At 33.8% G+C, this 19,002-nt stretch overlaps 1 protein-coding gene across 1 annotated transcript in view; it reads left to right on the top strand.

Moving 5' to 3' along the window:
* LOC134237683 (uncharacterized) overlaps window positions 1–19,002 on the top strand; it is a gene marked incomplete at its 3' end in the record, with an annotated part of 261,483 nt that overhangs the window by 65,649 nt on the left and 176,832 nt on the right. The window lies entirely within an intron of this gene.

Genomic DNA, 19,002 nt, shown 5'->3' with positions numbered 1-19,002 from the left:
AAAATTACCGTCTGTAAATGTCTTTAAATGACAAACTTGCTTGTTGATAGAATACGGGAAGTGTGATAACTGGTTACGACATCGTAATCAGCAAGACGCTCGTAAAAGACTTTGATTAACACAGGCTATGTCAAACGTTTATATGATATTGAGAAATAAGGTGTACATCAAACCCGATTTTATTTCAAAACATCAATGAATGACACAGTCGGCGGGTAATTTGAAAATAAAAGTGAAATTGACCTCTTTTATTTTTATTCGGTATTTTGAAAAAATTGGGTCGGCGTTTCCCGTTAAGCAGAAAATAAAAAAAAAACTATGGCCTTACAGAGAAAAAAAAAAGAAATTGAAATATTACAATTTATAACATTCTCTCCAGATACGTCTCTTAAGAATTTGTTTTAGAATATTAATACGTACGGAATATATACCCTCTTTTAAACAAACGTTAAACGACAACTTGGGAAGGGAAGGGGTGGTTTAGTTTATTTTATTTCTGCCCAGATATAATCAATGCTTTGTACATGTATAATAAAGGTATGTTTAAATTATATATGGTTCAGGAAAAAAGTGTGTTATATATCAGCCAGAATCGAGTAAGAAAAAATGCCGATTTCCCCAGAAAAGTTTAATAGTATTTAGATGCACAAGTCAAATACGGCAATTGAAAATCCTTATATTTACTTATAAATAATCAAACACTGAAAATATATAATAATTTTATTACATATTATGTTTTATCATTGAAATGTAATTTATTGTAAAAAAAGCTTGATTCTCATTTTAGGTAAATGTGATAACTATTCGCCAAAAATTCGGAATCTATTATACAGCATACTGTTAACTGAGAAATATCAGCTGAATCTCAATGAGGAATCCCACAGAATTATGAGGGACAAAATCAGAGACAGATATTTTCCTAACATTACTGATGATGGACCGGTAGATCCCCCTGATGGAATCACAGAAACATGTGACGGTGTGATGACCTTTATATCAGAAGACATCCGACATGACGTCATGTACGCCTTTGTTACGGAGTGTCTGATGGAGGACAGTGATCTGGAGTTTTTCCTGACCGCAGCGTCACGTGACGTGATATCAGAATACTGCAGGTCCTGGGATTATGAGAGGAGTAAGGGAGAGAGATGTCTGTATGTACCGAGCTATCCACTTAAGATGTACGACCTCTTCATAGACAAACTACAGCTGGACATCATCACACACTGTACCGTGTCTGACCGGAGGATTCATGACAGGATCAGTGGACGTTGTGAGTATTGATCATGTCTCAGTTAATAACAAATATTATTGTTGTGGAAATCACTGTTTAGTTTCTTGGATACATTTATGCCAGATCATTAGCGAAACAGGAAACCTAAATAAATTTCTCTTTTAGTAAAATTTTGAAAAGGCTAGGAAACACACTTTACGTTCAAAGAGTTACAATATCACAGAATAAAAACGTTGAAAATAAAGAAATTAATTAATTACTAAAACATCTGAAAATATATGAATGTATTAAATAGAGAAATGAAAATCAATGTAGTAGGTAACCCTAACCATAACAGCAAGTAATAATGATGCTGTCAGGGACTCGTGGACTTTTTCCTTCGATGTTAGTCATACTTTAAATCATGGGCACTCTCCAACGTAATTGTTCAAAAAATATATCTTCTTAAGCATCGAAAAGATATGTTTTTAAAAATTAAGCTGGGATTGCCTATTTTTTTCAAATTGGATATAACAAGATTTTGACAGAACCGATCGAATTCCCACGAACATATAACTTCTGTAGTAGACACGCGACGTAATATTGCTGAAATATTGCTGACTCGGAGTTAAACAATATAAAATCAATCAATTAATCCATCAATCAATCTATAGGAGACAGAGCATTCATGTAGCTGTAAAATACTGTTTCAATGAACCGTAAAACTCCCAAACAAAGACCTTGTGACTTTGACTGATGTAATGTTTAAGTGCAAACGTTTATGATAAACAGAACCGAGCAGTTTGTTTATATTTGCTAATGCTGAACCCTGAATGCTTTAGACATGTTAGACATTAATTATTTTAATCTTTAACTCCATCGCCTCACTGGTCAAATGTTTATACTTTCCCAGGATATCATATTAACTCTGCTATTTTGTATCCTTTTTTATCTATGTATGAATGAGTAATAGATTTGCATCCAAAGCGAAATTATGTGTTGATCTTACTAGCAACATTACATTGGCGACGAGGATATAAAGTTTTACATAGTGTTTGAGCGGTTATTAATTTTGACTGAGAAATATCAATTATGGCTACTGGATTTCTTCCATTTCGGAAGTTTGATGTCTCAGATCAAAGTTCAATAGGACAGCGTTGGAAAAAAAGGATCCAGCGATTTGAAAATTTCGTCCTTGCTATGGGAATAACTAGGAATGATCGAAAAAGGGCAATGCTCTTACACTATGGAGGAGACGAAGTTTACAACATCTTCGATACTCTTGCGGACACAGGAGGGCCAAATGACTATGATGCAGCAAAAACAAAACTGACGGAGCATTTTAACCCAAAGAAGAACCTTGAATTCGAAATATACAAATTTAGGCAAGCTAAACAACAATCAAGTGAAATAATGGATTCCTATCACACAAGACTCCGACAATTGGCAGAAAACTGTGAGTTCGAAGATGTTGATAGGGAAATAAAGTCACAAGTTATTCAAGGATGTGAGTCAAGTCGTCTGAGACGCAAAGCATTGCGTGAACCTGACTTAACGCTCCAACAAATCCTAGATTCAGCGAGAGCTATGGAAGTCTCACAACTCCAAGCCTCCGGTATGGAATACCATAAGAGTCAAGACGTACATCTAAATGCTGCAAACAGGAAAGCGAATTCGTCTAAACAAAGGAAACAAAGAGAACCTACTAGTGAGTGTCGCAATTGTGGAAAGGAATGGCCACATAAAGATAAACCGTGCCCAGCAGAGGACAAGGCATGTAACAAATGCAAGAAAATCGGACATTTTGCAAAGCAGTGTAGGTCTGGCCAGAAACAGGATACAAGAAATTTCAACCGCACACCCAAATCAAACAAACCTGGTGTAAACAATTTGGATAAAGACAGTAGTGATTAAGAATATGCTTTTGGATTACAAATTAATGCAACAAAATCTTTGCCTATCGCAAATATGTCAAAATAAATGGGATTAAAGTTTTTTGACATGCTGGTGGATTCCGGAGCAAGTGTTACTGTCATGGGTGAGTCGACGTTTGAAAGAGTAAGTCGCAAGAAACCAATTAAATTGTCAAATTCAAAATGCTTACGGAACGAAAGCCGCGTTACCAATAAGAGGTAAATTTCGAGCTGAAATAGAATCTAAACTCAGGATTATCGACTCTGAAATTCTTGTGGTAAAGTGGGTGTTTACTTAGCTGCGCTGACGCAAAAAAGCTAGGACTCATTTCGATTACGATAAATGCTGTAGACCAAAATGAACGTACTGACCAATCCAGTATACTAACGAGATTTGCTGATCGATTTGAGGGGATAGGAAAGCTGAAAGACTTTCAAGTAAAACTTCACATTGACGAAACAGTGAAGCCTGTTGCGCAACCACATCGCAGAATTCCGTTTCACCGACGAAAGAAATTAGAACAAGAGCTAAAGAAACTGGAAGAAATGGACATCATAAAAAAAGTTGATGGACCGACTCCGTGGGTGTCACCAATTTTAGTAGCTCCAAAACCTAAAACTCCTGACCAAGTGAGAGTTTGTATTGACATGAGAAGAGCTAATAAAGCCATACTGAGAGAACGCCATGTCATGCCTACAATCGATGAACTTGTCACTGATTTGAAAGGAGCTAAAATATTCTCTAAACTTGACCTAAACAAAGGCTATCACCACCTTGAGTTAGCACCAGAATCGAGGTATATCACAACATTTTCATCACATGTTGGACTGTTTCGATACAAAAGGTTGATTTATGGAGTAAATTCGGCAGCTGAAGTTTTCCAGGCAGTCATCCAACAAACCATTGAAGGAATACCTGGAACACGCAATATAAGTGATGATATTATTGTGTATGGCAAGTCCCAGGAGGAACACGACAGTTCGTTACAGTTGCTCTTAACTCGACTGCGGGAACGAAATCTAACGCTCAACAAAGATAAGTGTGAGTTTAACAAAGGAAAACTTGAATTCTTTGGATTTAATTTCTCTGAAAATGGAATATCAGCTGACCCCAAGAAAGTTGAGGCAATCAAACATGCAGAAAATCCCAAAAAAATGCATCTGAAATGCGCAGTTTCCTTGGCATGGCTAATTACTGTGCACGATTCATCAAGGACTTCGCCACAATATCACAACCTCTACGTGAGCTGACCAAAAAGAATCAACGATGGACATGGGAAAAGAAGCATGAACAGGCAATACAGAATATCAAGGACGCATTGACCAGCAGTGCAGTGATGTCCTATTTTGACCCTTCAAGGCGCACAAACGTCATTGTCGACGCAAGTCCCGTCGGACTAGGAGTTATCCTTACTCAAATGGATGGAAATGGCGAGCAGAAAGTTATTTCCTATGGAAGTAAAACGCTTTCTCCAGTGGAACAACGATACTCTCAGACGGAACGTGAAGGCCTTGCAATTGTCTGGAGTTGCGAACATTTTCACCTTTATCTTCTTGGAAACACATTAGACTTTGTGACAGATCATAAGCCACTTGAATTGATATTTGGAAACCCTGCATCAAAACCATCTGCCAGAATTGAGAGTTTGGCATCGAAACTACAGCCGTATGATTTCAACATAAAGTATAAACCTGGAAAGTTCAACCCAAGTGACTATATCTCACGTCACCCAATTCGTCAAGGAAATGATAAATCATTCTCTGTTGAAAATTGCATCAATTTTGTAGTCCAGACAACATCCCGAAATCAATGACTCTGTATGACATTCAGAAAGCTTCTGACAACGATGTACTGATACGAGATATTCGAGATGCAGTGAGGAGCGGATCATGGACTGTTTTCAAGAAATCAACAAGACCAGACTGGCAATCTGTATATAAACTGAAGGATGAATTGACTGTTTTGGATACCGGGATAGTTCTCCGAAAGGACAAACTGTTTGTTCCACACTCACTCAGAAAACACGTTATAAATCTAGCACATGAAGGACATCAAGGTATCGAAAAAACGAAGTCGTTGCTAAAGGAAAAAGTTTGGTTTCCGGGCATTGATAAACAAGTTGAGTCGACATTAAAGGGTTGTTTACCTAGCCAAGTTACGCCAGAAACAAAACATCTCGAGCCGTTTAAGATGTCACCTTTACCAAGTGGACCCTGGACGGAATTGTCAATGGATTTTTGTGGACCATTTCCCTCGGGAGATTATCTCATGGTTCTTATGGATGAGTACTCCAGATACCCGATTGTGGATTTTCTTAAGTCTACGTCAGCAAAAGCTGTTATTCCTAAGTTAGACAAAATATTTGCGGAATTTGGAATACCAAAAGTTCTGAAAACTGATAACGGACCTCCGTTTAATGGAACAGAATTTCGCCAGTATTCGGAATAGGATTTTTGTCACAGAAAGATTACTCCTCTATGGCCTAAAGCAAATGCAGAATCCGAAAGATTCATGAGAACAATTGAGAAAACAATCAAAGCAGCTAATGTGGAAAATAAAAGTTGGAAACAAGAAATGTTTACATTTCTAAGGAACTACAGGGCTACACCACATTGTACCACAAAAATATCGCCATTTGAAGCTCTATTCAGCCGGAAAATCAGGACCAAGATGGATGTAGACGTTCTTAACGAAAACAAAAGAGGGAAATACGAAATCCACACGAAAATGAAAGAAAATGACATTAAAGCTAAATTAAAAATGAAACAACATGCTGATCACTATTCTCGGGCAAAGGAAATAGATTTAGAAGTAGGAGACAACGTTTTGGTAAAACAACCAAAATCAAATAAACTGTCAACCCCGTATGAACCAAAACCACTTGAAATTTTAAAGACTAAGGGTACCATGGTCACCGCCGGGAATGATGAGAAGACAATTAGAAGAAATGCGTTGCACTTCAAAAAGTTGGGAGATAAGGCAGATCAGGATGAGGAACTCGAAGTTGACGAAATACCCGTGAAGACAGATAACTCCACGAGTGAGTTACCGAGCTGTCCTAAGAGAGAAATCAGCGCACCTAAGAGACCTATTGAAGAAATGTAGACTATGATATATCTTTACGCGTGTGTATCGTGAACTTAGTGAATTAGTGATCAGAACAGTGTATTAATGGAAATATTAGCCGTAACTGTTTATATCTACATGTACTTAGACTTAGACAATAAGTGTTGTGTCTGTGTATCTTTATCTTTATTTTGATTCCTTTTTTAATTCATTGGGATTTAATTCTATTTCAAACGTTTATATTTGCTAATGCTGAACTCTGAATGCTTTAGACATGTTAGACATTAATTGCTTTAATCTTTAACTCCATCGCCTCACTTGTCAAATGTTTATACTTTCCCAGGATATCATATTAACTCTGCTATTTTGTATCTTTGTTTATCTATGTATGAATGAGTAATAGATTTGCATCCAAAGCGTAGTCATGTATTGTTCTTACTAGCAACATTACAACTGTGACCATTGTATGCTGAAAATAGTTTTTTGAACTTTGTTGCTGCTTTGCGCAGAGTTTCACGTCTTGTTTCTTCATTTTTGTAAGCATATACAACCTCTCCTGGCTAAATATTCGAAACTTCAAAAATTCAAACACCCACACAACCTCGCCCCACCTTTGCTATATGTAAATACATACGTGAAAATTACGTGTAAAATGCATGTAAACTTATTGGTTAACTGCTTTAAACAAAAAAAAAAATAGACAAAACTTTATGAAATATTCAAACGAAACAGACAATTTTATTCTGAACATGACATTTAGAAAACGCGCACCTTCGATGATCCCAATAACTTATAGGCAAAGTTTTCATTCTTTGAGTTACATGGAAACAGATGCATGTTCATATATAGATATATACATGTATTTGGAATATTTAACACTAAAATCCGTAATATCGACACCTGCAACTACAGTATATGTGTTTACATCGTTAGCGTACCCCCTGTAACAGTACATTCAGAATACTGATCATAGTGCAGGCGTTTCCAGGATTAATATCTCTTATTTCAGTGTGTTTGAGGTTCATGAAATACTAGTTCTCATTCTACTTAAAATTTCTTCTTCCTTCTAAACCAGAAACCACCTTCTGCTGTATTGTTTGATTGGTACTATGTACACTTGTATTATCAAATACAATCGCGCACTTTTATAACATCGCTTGATTTTTCAATGCAATCAACTGTTAATAGTACTTTTTAATTTGTTTGAACATCCTGTGCAAAGTACGGTGAACTAAGGCCTGAGAGGTACATGTAATTACGCGTGCAGTTTGGTGCTGAATGAATGACTATACAACTGATAAGAACATTCACGGATATTTACAGGCTATTTGTCTTTTTGTTTGTAAGGGATGCATTGCAAAGAGATGTTTAGTGACTCGATTGCTAGGCCTCTGTTCAATAAAATCTATCTCATAACGAATAAATTTTAATGTCAAAATGTATGTTTGTTAAGGAATGAGATAATTCGTAATATTTTTTTAAATACATGCATGAGAGCATTTTCATTCCTTTAATTCTGATAAATAGATGTATATGTTATTTATTTTTTTTTTAAATATGAGCGAAAAGGCGCTTTTTTCTCTTTGACGTAGAACAGTTTGAATTGTGATTTTGGCAGTGAAAGTGCCACGGGAAATATTGGAATGGGACCAGAAAGCCAGAGAGCGGTATGTTCAGTACGCCGAGAGAGGGGGGGTACAGGAAATCCATCACGCCCGGGGGATGATTGTAGGATGTGCTGGGGCTGGGAAAACAACACTACTGAATCGTCTACTCAAGCGCAGTGAGAATGAAATAGAGAAAATAGAGTCAACAGAAGGATTAGAGGTCCACGAGGAGGTTTTTGAAATCAGTGAAGAGACAAGCACACTCAAAGGTAAATCAGTTGAAATTGACTATTTAATGTACATGTAGGGACGTCAAATATTCTTCAAACTTTACTGGTACATGACATAAATACAAATTCTTTTGACCTGTATTTGTAGAAAAAGAAATTTTAAAATTTCATGTCTACATATTTCTTGAATTTACATTATGAAGAGTTGACTGAATCAATAACTGCCGATTCTTTAAAAATCAGAAAGAAAGTTATATATGTAAAGAGAACGGGCAAACGTCACATAGTATCGAAGGAAATGAAACCAAACTGTTAAATATTAATAGATTTGGTATTGTACAATGTATATATACTTCACTTAAAACTTGTTCACATATGATTTATTCGTTTAAGTCTGTAAGAACAATTTGATCTAAACGTTTAATATTGAATTGTGTTATTTTGATCTAAACGTTTAATAATGAATTGTGTTTTGAAGTAAAAAAAAAAAAACATAAGTTATTATATGGTGACAATCTTAAAGTAATACATGCTATAACATGCGCCAGTTTAAATACTGTTGGAAATTTGTATACTTTGAGTACCAATAAAAGTTACAAAAATGCTGTAAATTACACCATTAAAATTTAACGCGTAATTAAGTTATCAAATTCTAATCTTGCCAGGTGAGAAATGATTTTTTTTACAAAGTATAACGCGACCCCGTCGCTACTTTTAGATTGATAAACATGGCATGAAGAAAACAAGGTGGATGGTAAGCGTCTTACTCGTAATGATACTTATCTTTGATGTAACAACTATTAACATTCTATCTACAGTGTAACTAAACTGCAAAAAAAAAATGCACAATATAAGTGCCAGAAAAACAGAGTTTGTATACAGTTTAGTTGTTTCGTAGCGTGTATTTTTAGGTCACACCACTTTTTAGCTCTTCTGAACTAAAAGCTTTAAGAGCTAATGCTATGGCCATTTGTGCGGTGTCTGTTAACTATTTAGAATATGGGCCATAACTCAAGAACCCCTTGGCCAATCAGTCCCAAATTTGTCACAGGGTGTCCTTGGCCCAAGTGCTACCAGGTATTCTAAAATAAGGGTTTTGACCCTTAAACAAGGGGAGATAATCAAGAAAACAAAACCAAAAGTAGGTTGCTAAAAAATCTTCTTCTCCGTCACCAGTAAGATTTTCACTAAACTTACATATAAGGATTGGGATATGTCGAAAATTAACAATTGCACGGGGAATTACTCTTGGGCAAAGGGCATAGTCTCAAAGTCACTTCAAATTTGACTTAATTTAGAACTAATAAAAACTTTTATAGTTTGCTTACTATAAGGACTATGATCATAAAATCTTGTAAGTTGATGCATCTTAGGACTTAACATCATGTAAAATCAAAATTCTAAAATTTTGCGAGCATTTCTTTTCAAATTAAATTGAGGGCATATTTTGGACACTTTAGGGCCCATGATCATCAAACTTTGTCAGTTGATGCACTTTGGGTCCTTGAACAACGTCAACTTGAAAGTAGGTCACTTAAGCAACGTCAACTTGAAAGTAGGTCACTGTGACCTACTTTTTGAAATTTATGACTTCAATTTTTAAAAACATTAAATCTCATTATTTCAGACAATGACAGGTTAAGAATCATCAAATATTGTAAGTTGATGCATCTTGGGACCTTAAATCATGTTGATGAAAAAGTACGTCACTGTGACCTACTTTTTGAATTTTGCAGGCATTTGTTTTCAAATTGTTTAGAAGGCATATTTTGATTACCTTCAGACATACGATCATCAAACTAAGTCAGTAGATGACCTACTTATGATATTTTATGGATTTATTTCAATATCAGTACTTATTGGCTTAGAATCATCAAACTTGATCAGTTGATGCATCTTGGATTCTCGGAGAATGTCGTCCAAAAAGTAGGTCATGATGACCTACTCTTGACATTTTATGGCTATATATAAGTATCTCCGGTACTTATTGGCTTAGAATCATCAAACTTTGTAAGGTGATGCATCTTGGGTTTTTAGATAGTGACGACCAAAAAGAAGGTCACGGTGACCTACTTTTGGCAATTTATGGCCTTATTAAAGTATCTCCGGTACTTATTGGCTTGGTATCATCAAACTTTGTCAGTTGAAGCATATTGGGTTTTCGGAGAACGACGATCAAAAAGTAGGTCACGATGACCTAGTTTTGACATAATTTGGCTATATTTATGTATCTTTGTTTTTTTATTAGATTAGAATCATAAAACGTTTTGAGTTGATGCATCTTGAGTTTTTGGAGAGTGACGACGGTCATGGTGACCTACTTTTGACAATTAATGGTTTTATTTAAGAATCTTTTTAAGAAATTTCCAATATTTAAGCTACATGGGGCATATTTAATTTATTTTTACCTTTAATTTTTTTTTCATAAAAATAGAATTTCTAGGTTTTGTAACCTGTAATTTTCTGAAACTTATATTTTAAGATTTGAACATAATTTACACGGTTTATACAAAAATTCTACATTTGTCAATTTCTCCTTTATGTGCGTCACGGTGTCACTTTCATGAAAAGACTGAATTCTTAATTGCAGATATTCCTTAATTGTTTTGTTATTACAACGACTTATATTGTTAAATTTTGTGGAAAGTATTATTTTTCATTACACTTCTAGTTTTTTAAATCATTTTATCATTTTGTTTCACAAAAAAATCGGCGTTTGTTACAACTCACTTGGAAAAATTACGCACTTTGAAAAAAAATCAAAGTGCGTTAATTGTGAGACAAAGCTAACGCACTTTGAAATCTTTTTTTTTTTTTTCAAAGTGCGTTGATATCGACCTTATAAACGCAATTTGAAAAGAATGTAAAGCTTGATAAATATTCTTACAAATAATCTGTACGATAAATAATTGATGCTGGTTGGCTGTTATTTTATGATAAGGTCACTTCAGGACATGGAATATTGACGTTTTAAATATTTTAGGTTTTGATAAATGTTATAATAGGAAATGGGTCTTTTAGAAAAATGGAAAGATAATACATACTGCACATATACATGTAAACATGTTAATGGAATAGCAAAGGCATCGAAACCGGTTGAAGGTTGGGCAAGGGGAGGGGCTATGGCCCCATTTATTTTAGTTTAGAAAAAAATATACATCGTATAGACATTGAAAATGCAGCTTACCCTTTTTGGGGTTAATTACTCTCCTCCCTGTTTTATTTACTACCGACGCTTGTATAATGGAAAGATAAAGTGCTCAGTTCAGAGTTTTTTTTTTACCTGTCTTCAGGTTATTCATCTATCTTTTTCGATAGATAAATAAAAATCAAAGCTGTCCATTACTTAAATCTGAATTCAGAAATTTGTTTCGTTTTTGCATATTTTTTTTCAAAGTACGTTAAGTGTCTGCATTGTACAATATATTAATGTAGACTTTTAATGCACTTTGAAATTTTTTTTCAATATGCGTTGAGTTGGTCCCGAATTTAACAAACTTTGAAAAAAAAATCATATTGCGTATTTTTTTCATAGTGCGTTGCCACAGCGTTCCATATAGCGTGAATTACTTTAAATGTGTTGGTAAAGAGTTCTCATGAATCTTTTTATTCATCTATATATCAGAAAGAGTTTTGTAATGTCTATTAACTCAGTGGTTTTGCTCAAGTTTTTCTTGTAAAAATTATGGATTCCGATATTTCATTGACTTCGTAGTTATTAGTCGCTTATTTTCATTCTTAAAGCATGTCCCTTGGCATTTACTATCTTAAATTAATATTTTGTACATTCTAGTGAGGAAAAATATCAATGAATCAAATAAAGTCAAAAAAACAAAACCAGATACAAGTAAGCAGAAAACGCTTAGTTTCTATGACTTTGGAGGACAGTGTGCGTATTACGCGTGTCACCAGATTTACCTGACCAGGAGAGCTTTCTATGTTGTGGTGGTGGATGCCTCTAAACGTCTTGACCAGAAGGTGGATGAGAAAGTGTGTGACCAGGAATATACTGTGTTTGCAAATTGGGAGTACAAAGGTATTTTTTATCATAAAAATATTTTGGGCTTTGATGAAATGAGTTTCTTTGAAGTAACGTTTAAAATGAAAGGGTTAAGAGTATTAATAGTTATGTTTTTCATCAAAATATCTATGCGATATTTAATAAACCCTAGTCTAGGTAATCAATGGGAATATCTAACAACTTTGTCCTACATTTATACAAATTAGTATACTGAAACTTCCTAGCGTTTCAAATAAAAAAAAAATGCATTTTAGTTTTGCTCCATAGGGTATTTTAGTCTTCACGTAACACGTGTATTTGTGATTTGAAGGTATTGTGTGTTCAAATCACGACCACAACTGGCCTTAGTCAATAAAAAATAGGTACATGTAGCATATGTTCCCTGCAGGTCCTTCAGACCTGAAAAACCGAGACCATAGCACGTGTCACGGCCTGTGTTGGTTTGATAAAAACCCCAAAACCCCTTACTGCTTAATTGCCCTAGAGTGCCGCGTAAAGGTCTCAGTTTGATGTCAAACAATAGGAAATGTATTCTCAAACGGGACATACATATGTATATAAAACAGAATACAATCAATCAACTGAATTTATTCGTTTTAGGGGTTGATAATACGTTCATCTGATCGTAAAGCAAGCGTTCTTCGAGTCACCGTCTTTCACCCCTTTAAGAAATGTGTGAAAAACGGAAGTAACTTTAAAACATTTCCATGAAACATTTACATTTAAAATACATAACCCGTCATTCAATTATCACAAGTACTTTTTGATTGCACGTTACAAAGTATTTGGGATTTATTATCATTATCTTCAATTCTCTTTACTTTGTAACTTTTTTTCCTCTTTAATCTATCAAAATTAAGGTTAAATATTCTAAAGAATACAATTTCTTTGCGATTAGTCCATAGCTATTGAAAACATCCTCACATTAAATTTAAAACCTTAATCTCGAGTGTATCTAAGCTGCTTTGCACTCATATACACTGTCTAACATGTCCAACAAAATATGTCATGTATGAAAGTAGACCACGCTTTTGTAAATCGTGAGTGGTCATGGACACTTATCAAAACTGTGTATGAAATAAATGTCCCTTTGTAAAAGATTTTCTGTGATATATGTAGTAATTATCTAATTTTATAGTATTTGTAAACTCCAGCATTGCAGATTACATGTACTACAAAATGTACAAAGTAAGAATAATACTTGTACATATATCTATTGAAGTCTTCTATTGCAATTCATTTTAACATTCAATTTATTTTAAATTTCAAAAAAATATATTGTTTCAAGGATATCTTTAGATAAAATTTCTAGAATTGATTTTCTGGGGTTTTTTTTTGGCTTTTTATTAAATTAAATGACCAAATTGAATTCTTATTAAATATGGAAACAAGACATCATCAAATGTAAATTAAAAGTATATTTGTTTGATAATTATAGTAAATCAAATTTTTGATTTAAATAAAAAAACACGGTATAGTAAATCAGAGTGTTCAAGTGACTTAATATTTTATAAAATAGACTATTATTAGGACCCCCAAAACGATCACCTTATGGTTTGATCATTCTTTATCTTTCTCTAACATTGATAATGACCGTAAACTTTTTGAAAGATATTAGTCATAAATGAAATTGTAGGTCTAGATCATTTACTTTTTAGTTGAAGTACTCTGAGAATCCAATAAACATCGCGGGTATGTTAAGGAAGCATATAAGTCATTTTTCGGAAAATTTAGACCTTTTAAAGAAAATAAGTTTGATGAATTACAAAAATCGCTGATAAATGTAAACTGTTATTAACTATTGCATACAGATAAAAGAGTGTCTAACGCAAAGACGTGCACCACCACCACAGCATCACGTGACTTCTGTTAATAGCAAAATTTTCCTTAATGAAAAAGCTAACAGAACAACAATACCCCGGAGTTAAATAATTTTTTTGAGTAAATAATATTGTTGAAAAACATCTATTTTGCTGAGAAAGTGCTGCTAGAATCCCGATGTTCTGTCAGTAAAATAATTATTCCACATATTCGCACGAAACCTTACCGTACGTTTTGAATTTTATGCATATGAACCGAGATTTTTCGTAAAATCATGCTTAACTCGGGATTCTAGCAGCACTTTCCAAGTATTTCAGAAGACAAACTTTCTATCTATACAAATCTTATTTTTTGAAATATACAGCTTATTGTTGTTCTGTTGCATTATTTTTGTCACGAACGACAGAGGAAAGGCCGACCGGGATACGTATATAGCTGACTGTCTTCGGAACAGAATATAATCAATGAAAATAAATTAGTTTACCTGTTTATTTAACTGAACTCCATATGAATTTCACCTAATATTCACGATATTTTCTTTTAAACTCCATTTTACGTATCTTTGTACACGTCGTCTTAGCCAAATTCTCTTTACACGACATGATCGAATCCGAAGTTACTTGATGTACACATATGACGTCATCGGTGGTAGATTTTAATCAAGATGACAGATACATCATAACAAAATAAAAACATTTTATTTTTGTGAATGTTTACACGTTTCTATTCATTTTCTGGAATTAAATTTTATCTCTAAATACGAATATTACGAAAACTTGTATTCTAAAATTGACGTCATCTCGCCTACTATGATGTCATAATGTAGCACTGATTTAGTCAAGGTAGAATATTTTATATGCTTCCTTATCACCCCTGCGATGAACAAAATTTTACAGAATATATAGCCTACATTCTACAAAGTAGAAGCACACGGCCGAATAACTCTTTAGCTCTTTCAGCTTTGGTCTTAAAAGAGCTTAGTTAAAAAAATCTCATACATGACTGTACAGAAGAGGATAGGGTCGCTTCACGAGACTAAAGTTTTATTGCAAAATAATAAGAATAGATATATCAGAAAACATCAGAGTCATAAAATGCACATCAATATGTAAGCATACTTAGGTAGTGTTGATTATTGTTCTTAAATTTGAAACCAACGAGGTTTAAATAGGGTTCTAATAAAAGTTCCGAAGGTGAAAAATGTACCTGGCTTAAAAGCTGTCGTGATGAAAAGATTAAGAAATATATTTCTCTTAACAGATTACTTTCTATTTTGGATGAAATCCATCCACACATATTGCCATGGGCAATCGCATAACGAAAAAGACAGCAAAGTTATTATTATTATAATAGCAACACATTGGGACACATCTGTTTACAAGGTAATGCATCTTAAGAAGATGGGCGCATTTGGCGGGTGATCTGCAGGAATCACTTGTACGAAACATTTATGGTTTAAATGTCCATGATTTGGTTGGCTGAACATACCTGGTCAGATTTTACAAATACGTCCATGGGTTATTTTTTTCATTTAGCTTGAAAGACATTGTGAAATTGTAAGGGGGTACTATGACATAGTAATGTTTAACCAAAAAAAAAAAAAAAAAAAATTAAACCTAAAATATTTAATGTATAGATGCATGATACGTGTACATGTACATTATTAAAATAGAACATTAGAATTGATTTCGCTTGAGAACCAAACTGAACTAAAATTTATCTAATTCAAAATTTTAATACATCAGTACATGTACATGAAATGAAACTGACATAACAAATGGTTGTTTGCCTGAATAAAAATAAAATTAATGCGCCATGCCAGGCTCGAACCAAAAACCTTTCACTTCGGGTGCACTGAACAGCTAGCCAATCTAACTGAGCTATCACTGCTACACATGTACAAAGGTTTTTTAAAATGACAAAGACGCACCACATTGACACATTTGGAATTTTTGGGGAAAAGTTCATTTTTCGTGGTCTCTGGGTCTTCTCTCCATTTTTTTAAATAGTGTATTCGTTTATTTGAATTAAAATACACACAAATAACGTTTCAAAATCATGGAGAGAAGACCCAGACATAGAAAATTTTTAGAAAAATGTATTTAAAAAAGTACCATTTTGTACCAAATTCTGATATGGCCAATTTTCAAGTTACTTCTTAGCAAATCAAAGCTCAATTTCGGGAAAATATTTTCCGTTCCTGTTGCACAGGAACCCGATAAATAAAAAAATATGTTAAAATTTCATGTGACATGTCAATAAAATTTTCACTTTTCAAGTACGCCCAGGTTCCTGCCGAATGCCAATCAAAAGCGCCCTCGTTCTTTCATAGATTTTAATGTATGTAAGATATTATTGAAATACATTTTACTTCTCTACATTTATATAGGGTGATGAACAGTGTTGTTATATTGTACCTAAAGTAATATTCAGTGAAAATACAGAGATTGACTAAGCATTTCATTCATTATAAATAATCAGAATATTAGATGTTATTGTTTTTTTTTTGTAAAACCTTTACATTAATTCTTTTTTCAAAGATCTTTCTGATACATTTTAACGTGCAACAACTAGGAATAAATATTGCGTCATTTCAAGCAAACAAGGCTTAAACATTTACTTCAACATACATTCGTACTTGTATATCTTTCTGACATTAATCATTACAGGATAAAGCCGATTTTCTGGATAGTCTTCAGAAGACATTGCCATCTAATTCTAACCTTGCCCAGTACATTAGAGAATATTGGTGCTTCTGCACAAATTTATTAAAAGACCCGATCAATTTCCTAGAAGAACGCATCATAAAAATAGCAAAAATGGGAAAGTGGAGCGAAAAAATACCTTCTGAATGGATATTGTCTGACATATTCCAGAAAGAGAAGCAAAGGCGGGTTATGAATCTTGAGGAAATTAAAACTCTTTTCAGACATCATGGAGATGAAAATCAAGTGCTTGATCTGTCAAATGATATGTTAAGATATTACCACGATGCTGGAAAAGTTCTTCATTTTGATGAGGAAAATCTTAATAATTCAGTGATAATTGATGTCCAGTGGTTTGTAAATGCGTTCAAATTCATTATGACGGATAGGCATCATGTAAAGGGAATCAATGCCAGAAGACAAGATTGGGATGAATTCTACAATACAGGAAATTTAAATGATTCCCTTCTCAATGAGATATGGAGAATAGAAGATGAAAGACTTTTAAAAACGAAATCCAAATCTTCATCAGAAGAAATAAAATTTGGTGAGGATCCTTATTTTATTATGTATCACAAAGAAGAATTATTGTTGTACATGCAGAGATTGGGTTTGATTTCTAGTGAAGGCGAGACGCACTATGTTCCTTCTATGAATAAGAAGGACTTCGGGGAAAAACAGAAGGAGATAATCAAGAGGTCGAACTCAAAGTCCTCAGTACTTGTATTCTTGTTTGACTTCTTACCGTATTTCTTCTTTTATCGTTTGGTCGTGGCACTGATGCAAATAGAAGATTGGAAAGTTCTGAGAAGTAATAACATCAGTTGCTTGTATAAGGACGCTGCCATGTTCACTCACAGTGATCATGATATCGCCTTAGCAGTAACTCCATCCACAATACAACTGCAAATATTTCAGTCTATCTCTGAAATGACAATGTCCTGGAAAGTAACATTGTCTATTCGAAAAACAGTTGAAAAAATACTGCAGAGTGTCACTAAATCTTTTCATAAATGCCTTGCATACGATATGGGATTCATTTGTAATGGAGACAAAAATCAGATTCTTGGTGAAGAAGTTGCTAGCAATTTTATTCAAGAGGGTTTGTTGGTAAGAGGAAGGCAGATGAGATGCCCGCAACACCAGGTGGAAGATTTCCACACCATCAATCCTGATTATCTGCTGGCTTATTGGAAATAAGAACCTTATAGTATATTATCGTGTACGATGTACCCAAACATGCTTATCAATGCACTAACAATTACATCATGAAAATATTTGTATTAGCGTGCTTTATGCTTTCATTGGTGTTGATGTCATCACGTTTCTTGAAGTTCGTAACACGTATTCAGTATTTTATAGTTCCCCATTTTCCCTTAAGTGAAAATCATGGGTTTGGTCATAATTAAGTTAAAAAAATATTTGTTATAATTCATTACCATTAGTTTTTTTTTTCGTTAATGAAAAAAATATGTAAACAATTTTTTTTTTATTTTTGAAAGAAAAACGAGTTATTTTTACAGAATTTGCTGTCAAAAGAATCCCTTAACCTTATCCGTCTTTTTTGATTGGTGATCTGTATCAATGATTGTGATCAACACTTTTTCAGCTTTTGTTTGTACTTTGCGTTGCAACATGGCTTACGTGCTAATCTGAACAGAGTCTGCTTATATCAAACAAATTCATCAAGTCCTTAAAAAACTCGCGGATAAAGAAAAGGAAGGATAAATAGATCTAATTTTTCATTGACTTGTTCTTAAAGAATTCGGTTTTCAAAGTCTTACAATGTCTAGATTATGGTATATATGTCATTATCTTAAACTTAAATCGTTCTGGAATTTCAGCCTTGTAGATTTTTATTTCCCTGAAAACAAGCCTCAAAAACAGCTTTGTTGATTTCGGGTTTTAATTAAACGTATTGTATTAAGAAACTACTTTATACCGAATTCTTTGGAAACATCTATAAAAGTGACAACCAGTCTATCAAATTGTTTTAACGTATGCAAATTCTGTGACCACAAAATCTCTTCAACATGATATACAGTAAAACTTGTTTAGTAAGAACACGGATATAGCGAATTCAAGGATATATAGCGAAGTTTTCCTGGGTCCCCGGCAAAATTGTTAACAAATCTTTGTAAAAATTTAGGGTTAAAACGAACTCTGATACAACGAATTTACGGATATAGCGAACTAATTTTGAGTCCCGTTGCGGTTAAATATAATGAAATTTACATCTTATATAACGAACTTTCCAAGATTATAAAAAAAATTGATAAATTGAACTGACTTCATTTCCTTTTTGCATTTGTATATAAAATTCATTATAAAACCTTACTTATCGAAGATATGTTCGGTAATTTTTGTTTCCCTAACATATTTGGTACTAATACCTTAAGTAAACATGCATATTGCGAATTCGGTA

Source organism: Saccostrea cucullata, unplaced genomic scaffold, assembly GCF_032062105.1.
Source record: "Saccostrea cucullata isolate Sc308-1 unplaced genomic scaffold, CSIRO_AGI_Scuc_v1 ctg731, whole genome shotgun sequence".
Lineage (NCBI taxonomy): Eukaryota > Metazoa > Mollusca > Bivalvia > Ostreida > Ostreidae > Saccostrea > Saccostrea cuccullata.
Note: the sequence above shows the minus strand (reverse complement) of the source record. Positions and strands in the feature narration are given on the sequence as shown.